Source organism: Pecten maximus, chromosome 18 (genome assembly GCF_902652985.1).
Source record: "Pecten maximus chromosome 18, xPecMax1.1, whole genome shotgun sequence".
NCBI classification, from domain to species: Eukaryota; Metazoa; Mollusca; class Bivalvia; order Pectinida; family Pectinidae; genus Pecten; species Pecten maximus.
This window is the reverse complement of record NC_047032.1, coordinates 1,534,437-1,543,659: the sequence shown is the minus strand read 5'-3', so window position 1 is coordinate 1,543,659 and position 9,223 is coordinate 1,534,437.

Below are 9,223 nucleotides of genomic sequence, written 5' to 3'. Positions count from 1 at the left end.
CCGAATTCCAAAACCTGAAAGCTTACTTAGTAGTCCCTTATGCCAGACGCGATCAAAAGCTTTGCTAATATCACAAAAGACCATTCGTATTTCTTTACCATGGTCTAAAGCAGAGTAAATATCATGAGTTATAGCAAGAAGTTGATTAACGGGTGAGTCGCGAGTCGCCGTGTCTAAATCCAGATTGGTGAGGAGAAAGTAGCGAGTGGGCATGCAAAAAGTTGTGAACATATTTAAAAATGCATCGTTCCATTAATTTTCCAACAATAGATAATAAGGATATCGGTCTATAGTTTGATAAGATAGACTTATTTTCTTTTTTATGTACAGGGGTTACATTAGCAGATTTCCATTCTGTTGGGAAAATACCAGATGTTAGAGATAGGTTAAACAGTGTGCTTAGGGGCTTACATATAATATCAACAGATTCTTTAAGCAATCGAGGATTCACAAGGTCGGGGCCAATGGCTTTAGAACAGTCTAGATTTAGTATAGCGTCTTTTACATCAGTAGCAGTGATATGTATATTAGAAAGAGTGTGGTTACATTCGTAATTAATGTTTGGAAGTTCAGCGTTTGAGTCATCAATAGTTGACTGGGCACAGAAAAAATCGTTGAACAAGGAAGCTTTTTCGAAATCATCTGAAACTACAGTGTCATTGTGAAGAAGTGGTGGTATCGGGGATTTTCTATAATTTGGCAATAATGAGTATACAGTTTTCCACCACTTCCTCACATTGAGATTAGATGGTTTCTTGAGTGTACCACAGAGATTGTTAATGTATGCGGTTTTTGCATGTTTAATAGTGTTAATGCATTTATTACGAATGAGACGGAATTTAGCCCAATGATCATTGATAAGTGTACGTTTGGCTCTTTTGTGTGCACGTTTCCGTTTTCTAATTAGTCTTCGAATTTCATTAGACATCCACGGAGGCTCGTTAGATTTGACAGTAATATTTTTATTGGGGATACAAGTTTTTGCGATGTCAAGCAATGTGTCTGTAAAATTCTTAACCGAAACATTTATATCGTTAACATTAAGCAATGCGTTCCAATTAATATGTTTCAGTTTATCTTTAAATACATTGTAATCACCGTGATCAAAGAGCCAAACGTTACGCTTAAAAGTGTGCTTCGCCGGCTTCGTTACGTTAAAAGTACCGTAAGTAGGACAATGATATCTGACAGGTTGGTCAAGAAAACTTTCTCCAACTATGCATTTATCAATAACATTGATATCACTGGCACAAACTATATCTAACAGTGAAGACGAGGCTTCAGTATAAAATGTTGCGGATTCTACTAGTTGTGACAAGTTAAATAAAATAAGCATATCACGTAAGTGAGAAGACTGGTTTTCAACTAGTAAGTTAGCATTAAAATCGCCCGTAATTACAATATTAGATAAACCTGTGTTAAAAGCATATTCAATAGACTGAGAGATATAGGTCCAAGTGATAACAGGAGAATTTGGAGGTCTGTAGAAAGTGCCATATAAAAATTTCTCTGAACCAAGAACTATTTCTATCCATATACATTCTATAGTTCGCAGCTCTAGGTCATGCCTTCTTTTCGCAGATATATAATCTTTAACATACAATGTATACAGATATACCACCACCAATACGATCGGGCCTACAATAACAGAATGGGTCAGAATAACCAGGCATGCTAAATTCCGGGGAAATATCATTTTCATTTAACCATGTCTCGGTGAAGGATAATATAGTAAATTTGTTTAGTTCAGTATACAATACATCAAGCTTTTGTTTGAGACTTTGAACATTAAGATGGACAAATGAATAGTTACAGTCAGAAACAGACAGATCACTAATATTTGAAATCAAGGATGAATCTGATGAACTAATGGAAGAAGGACCAGGATTTGATTCAATGTCACCAGATAATGATAAGAGCCAGTGAATCAGAACAAAATATATAGAAATAACACTCAGAACGTCTACTGAACAATAGAAAATGTGATAAGATGATTTATAATTGCAACATTTATAAAGTGAAGATGTGCAAAGACTGACATAAGATAATAGCAGGTATATAAATAGTAGTAATAGCCTTACACATAGTATGTCAAGGACGGTCACAAAAATCGCATAGTTTGCAGACTGTACACAGTTGTTAAAGACACCAGTTCGAGCACGATATATCGCTAAACTAATAGGCATTATGTTATGCCAAAACAAACAATGAATAAATAAGGACGATGTGCAGGAACTGGTACATCAGCACGAGGTAAAGTCAATGGCATAGTAAACAACAGAGTAGAGAGCTGGGAAAAGAAAAAGAACAGAAAATAAAACAGAAACAATGATTGAAAGAAGAACATCAGAGTGATATGGAATCAGAGCAGACCATAATATGTTATAGCATTGAAGAAAATTAGATTGATGCACAATTATTATATTAGTTAGATTCGTACAAAAATAGTTCTCAATACAAGTGTAGTACATGCACGCACGCAAACACATGCACACACACTCACTCTCTCTCACACTCACACTCACACACACACACGCACACACACCTACACACACACACTCACACACATAAATATATAGTGACAAATAGTTAACATATTTAGTATTAACTTATTTGCGGAAGCCTGACTATAATTGGTTAAGATCCAAGCAAATGTCCTTTAATCCTACTAAAACTGAGGCCCTGGTTATCTCAAATAGGCAACTTCCATTTATCCCATCTTTAACATTCAACAATACCCCAATTCAAATCACTAACCAACATAAACACTTAGGTGTCGTTTTTTCTAATGATTGTAAATGGAATATCCATGTTGAATATATGGTTAAAAAAGTTAATAAATATATAGCCACACTTCGTAAATTAAAACTTATCCTAAATAGGAATACATTAGAAAAAATGTATCTTACTTATATTCGACCTCTACTCGAATATGCCTGCGAAGTATGGGACAACTGTGGTACAACAAATTTATTGCTATTGGAAAAAATAAATTTAGAAGCTGCGAGAATAGTTACAGGGCTGCCCATATTCACAAAAAAAGATTTCTTATATCAAGAAACCGGCTGGTTACCCCTTGCGAAGAGAAGGGATGCTCGGAAACTGTCTTTATTCTATTCTATAGTTAATAATTTGTCACCTACTTTTCTCGTCGACTTATTGCCAATGTATATTGGAAATATAATTCCATACAATTTGCGAAATGCACATCTTTTGAGAGAACAACACTTTCGTTTACAACTTTCAAACAATTCTTTCTTTCCCTCTACGTCAAAACTCTGGAACGACTTGAATATCACTATTAGAAACTCGCCTTCTCTAAGTTCTTTTAAGTCAAATGTAAAGAAATCTATGACAGCAAACAATATATTATATAGTAAGCATTTTATAAACTATGGACCTAGGAATTTAAATATTATCCACAGTCGACTGAGAAATCGAGCTAGCACACTAAACTATGATCTTTTTAGAGCTAATCTCGTAGATTCACCCGAGTGTCAATGTGGGCATCCCTGTGAAGATTGCTATCATTTTTTCCTTATCTGTCCTTTGTATGCCAATTTAAGAAGAACACTTATTACTGAAATATCATGGTACGGTCCTGCCAACATCGATGTTCTTTGTAAAGGTGATCCTAATATTTCACCAAATGACAATGTAAAAATCGCCAAAGCTGTGCAAAACTTCCTGAGAAGGTCGGGTAGATTCGACTAGCTGCCGTTTCTTACTCCCCCTCCCTTTTTCCTCTCCTTTTCTTAATCTTATTAGTTCATAAACTTGCTTCAAAAGTGTCCTATCTATCCGTACTTTATATATAGTGTAAGGACAACAATGGATCAATTGAATCCATCTAAAAATGTAGGTTGTATTTCTGGTCCTTCCGGATCCAAACGGCACTTGAGAAACGTAGTTAACTGGAAGAGCGGACGGAACCAGGAGAAAGCCACTTACGCACGGGATGTGATGAACATTTGAAACAGCTGAAAGATTGGAAAGTGAATAGTGTAACAAGTGTCGTCTGTGTCGGGAAGGATCGGAAACACAATCTCAGTTCATTAATTTTACTTGTTGCAAGCTATACAAAACTATTGTCACCCCCCCCCCCCCCCCCCCCCCTCTCTCTCTCCTCCTGCCTGTCTCTCATTCTCTCTCTCTTTTTCCATCCCTAATAAAATATAACCTTTTTTTTTATTTTTTAAGAAAGACAATTCATAAATCATCTTTTGTTTATCATATTGTTGAATATTTGTACATATCATCATGTGACCACTGTATATTATCATATGTCATTTATGCGGGAAAGGTCATCAATAAGTTGGCAAAACTTACCGACCAATCCCTTTGTCATTTTATGTCAATAAAATATGTTTAAACTAAGCAAACGATGAAAATGTCAAGTAAGATAAATCAGTCAAAAAATATGCTCAGGGGACCATGACTTCTCCAAAAGAACATTTGACCAAAGACGAGTATGTGGTTCATAGAGGGAATGAAGACATGGAAGAACTAAACACGGAGATATGACTTTACGAGAATATTAATACCAACCATGATTACAAACCATATGTACAACCAACACACATCAATCAGTAAAGGATGGAATATGTCATGCATTAATTGGTCAGGGTACATGTAAGAGAGGTCATATCGTTTTGTCCAGTCAGGTAGATCATACATTGTTATTTCAGCATTTTCAACATTTGGTAACGCGAAGAAGAAAAAATAATAATCTAAAAATGAGAGAGGAAAAATAGAAAAGAAATGTTAGATAAGATGATTAGTTCATTGATGGATTTAATAGGTCCTACTACATTTTAGATCAGATAAATCTTTAGATTACTGAATTTACTACTATTTACAGATCAATCTTTGATGGATCAAAATGCTATATGTTATTAGAGCATCAATAGATAAGTTGTATTACACATTGATGAATCACATGTAACATACATTATTGAACCGTATGCTTCAGTTCATTTCACATGAAAAATTGTACATAGTCAGAACGGATGGTTCAAACATACTTACATGTAGGTCAGATAAATATTCAAAAAGCTCGTACATTTCGATAAGATAATATATTTCTAATCAAATTAAATCAACTATATCAGATACTTATTGATCAATTGGACCAACATAACTTATGTTATGATAAATAAATATATCATACTATATAGAATCAAAATGGATCATTCAATAATAGATCATTGTCAGTATCGTTAGCCGGATATATATAGGTGTATCATACATTCATTGAGAGATCAAATGTACCACACATTGGTGGATTAAAATAATAAAACATTATGAATCACTGGTAAGTAGTTGAGCATTATTAAACCAAGATAGCTACTACAAAAAAAAAGTTGAATAAAATAGTTCATCCATTGTTGGATAAATAAAGCACATTACATACAATACATTTTAAGATCATATCATATCTCACATTGTTTGTATACATTATTCAATCAAGTGTTTAACACGTTTTGAATAAGATATATAAGCCAATGTTGGCGTCAACATGAACTATTACATGTAATATCAACTTGATCATACATTGGTGAATATAAATAGACATACATTGTTTGATCAAAGAGATCAAGTATATCATACATTTTAGATCAAAATATCTCTGAAATGTTATAAATGAAGGACTAGAAAAGAAAAGGAGGAAGACACCACTGGCATGGATTATCATAGACATTAGACAAGTTTGAACGAAAGGAAAGTCGAATTGTGTACCAAAGTGATTGTTGCCCGAGTCCGCTTAGTTCTACCACAAAACTATTTGTCTTTATTAAGTATTTAGATATACATGTATATCCCATATATATAAGATTATTTGTATCAATATCTTATAAAATCTCTTTCCGTCTCTCTCTCTTCTTTCCCCCCTCCAACTCCCCCTCTCTTCCCCTTTCTCTCCGTCACTCTCTCCGTCTCCCTCCCCTTCTGTCTCTCTCTCTTTCTCTCTATTTCTTATAAAACTAGATTGTAAATATGTAAATAAAACTGCCATCATGTGAATTTTCTCTCAATATAAAATTGTATCGGGAGAGGGCTTAATATAAGTTGGAAAACTTGTGCCCAATCCCTTTGTAACAAATTGTAAATTACAAATAAAATATGTTTAAATCAAAAATGGTAAAATAAAATTCCCTGTGACCTTAGGTGACCTTTGATATCACATTAGGCTGTTATGAGAAGTGTATATAAAATGTATATAATACTTATGTACACTGATTAACACTTTATTTCGTGTCATCTGGTGACCCAGATAATGAACATTAGCATCACTTTACATAAGATGTCCCTGTACATGTATACGATTTATCGACATTGATTGATAATTTGACCCGTGACCTTTATTGAACCAGATAATGACCTTTCGTATAACTTTACACTGTTTTAAAATATGGATATAAAATGTATACGATATTGATCGACATTGATTAATAATTTGACCTGTGACCTTTGGTGACTCATATAATGACCTTTGCTATAACACGTCATTGTTATAAGATATTCAAATGAATTATATAGAATAGGCCTAGGCTCTCCGAGTATATTGTCTCTGGTACGAATTTATGTTTTTTGTATTTTGTTTGTTTTTTTTGTTTTTGTCTGATGTTGTCAATGTTATGTAAAATTTGTATATTATGTATGTATATGATACTGATGAGTCGGAAGATTCAAAGTCAATAAAGAACTTGAACTTGATAAACAATTTGACCTTTGACCTTTGGTGACCAATATAATGACCTTTGGTAAAACAATTCAGTTCAGTTATTCAATTCAGTAAATTCTTTCTTTTTTCCCCCAGCCAAAATGGGGCAACACAGAATACAATACAAACACATAAAAATAGATCAGTCTAGAGGAGTGACCAACAGACAGGTAACTGACATGAGATTACATATACATGCACATATGGTATACATCTTTTAATTACATGTATGATACCCGATATATATATACACGGTGTGTGACCACTAAATTTTGTCAGTGCTTCAAAAATATCGTTACAAGACCCTGAACAGGAACTAATGCATGATGAAACAAATCGCCTTACGCCATAACCGTCAGGTGGAAGAATTCGATGTGATACGCGTGTAACACTGACGAGTCCTTTGTAGTCGACTCTGATGGGTAGGATGTTGCGATTCGTTAGTGGGCTGGTTTCTGCAATTTCACGTGACGTGATTTATGAAACTGCCAAACGACCAAAGAATCGGGATACAAGTCTCTGGTGTAAATAACAGAAATTTTAAAAGTGTTTTTTAACTTTTGGGTAAAACTGTCAAATTCATGCGAATTGGTCCTCTATGGCAGAGACGTAGATATACAAGTCTCTGTTTATGATAATAAGACAAAATCCATTTAAATGCCAAATCATTTCAAACTCGGACCATTGATTGACAATGGTTATGCGGGTGGTTCATCAATAAATTTCGCGGGTAAACCCCGCCTACTCGAAAACACCGATATCGTACGCCAATCGGATGTTTGTATTCAAACTGGCAATGTACACTGATTGGTCAACCAATCAGAAACGTTTTGCCTGCTGAGAGTCGCCGAACTGTGTGGGTCATCAAAGGGATCCAAAGTATTTACCGTTAGTTCTTTTGAATAATACGCGATATTCCTGTATGTTCGTCTTTGTGGTTGTCCAGCAGCCGATATTCCTGTATGTTCGTCTTTGTGGTTGTCCAGCAGCGTTGAATCCATTGTTGCCTCCAATACTTTTTTCGGGAGGTAGTTCCGGATGTGGACATATGGTGGAGCGATGTAATCCGCTGTTTTCTTTATTATGCCTGTATCTTCAACTGAACTACCGGCCGAAAGTATATATGTAAATGTTCTGCTTCGAAATATGAGGTTCCTCTCGGAGTTGAGCATACCGCAACCAAGTTTATTTTGCTTTGTTGTTGGTGTCTTTGCCAATTGTGAATAGATAAATATATTTGTTTTTAATTTTGTTGCTAAAGCAAGAATTTCTATTTCAGTTCCCCATGTGTCTTGTTCCTCGATATTTGTGTTCTGTATGTATGTTTTGATTGCCGTAGATGCTATGTTGTTGAATATTTCTTCATTGTCTGCCATATATTTAATGATGTAGTTTCTAACTAGGACGTGGTAGAAATGGACCCAACGACATACTGACCAATTTTCCATATTATTAGTTTAAAATGACACCGGTTCCATAGTCAACGTTGAAAATGGATCCCATGAAATACTGACCCATATCCATATTGTTAGTTAAAAATGACCCCGGTTGCATATTCAACGTTGAAAATGGACCCACGGCATACTGACCCATTTCCATATTATCAGTTAAAAATGACCCCGGTTCCATATTCAACGTTGAAAATGGACCCTATAACATATTGACCCTTTTCCATATTGGATTTTCAAAATGACATAATTTCCATATTCAAACGTTACAGTGGGTCTCGCTTGATGAATAAATTACCGAAAACATAATTGGACAAATCCATGTCGATCAATATCGTATACATGTTTTATGAATAGCTTATAATAGTTAATATTTATACAAAATGTCATTATATGTGTCACCAAAGGTCAAAGGTCAATGTCGATCAATATCGTATACACTAGAATATGCATATCATCTAACAGTTTGAAGTTTATACAAAAGGTCATTAAAATGGACACCAAAGGTCACAAGTCAGATTCTTAATCAATATGGACCAATGTTGTAAACATGTCATATGCATATCTTATATAGTTAAAAGTTACACCGAACTTTCTCAAATGGTGATAACTAGAACAGTTGGCGGACGAATAGTGGGCTAAAGATTTATACCGCAGAACTTTCTCGAGGGATTGACAGACGATCAGCCCACCATCGTGATCTAACATCTTAGATAGTGGACTAAATCTAAAAAAAGTCGCATAGACGGATGTTGGTTATACCATACCAGAGCTCCACCCCTTTAGTTATTCCTCGGTTTCTGAGTACCTCATTGGTCGACATGCATTATCCAATGAAATTGCTGATTTGCCTGTTAGTGTCAAATGTTGCTGTCACCATACAGGTACTCTAAAACCGCGGGAAAACTGAGAGAGGCCGGAAATAATCAATCAAGACTTAAACAATGTTCAACTTTTAATCAAAGAAAAGGGTCATCAATCAAGTGTACAGAAAGTAACTGTTCATTATCAATAATTCCACAATTTTCAATTATTCATTCGAAATTGAAGA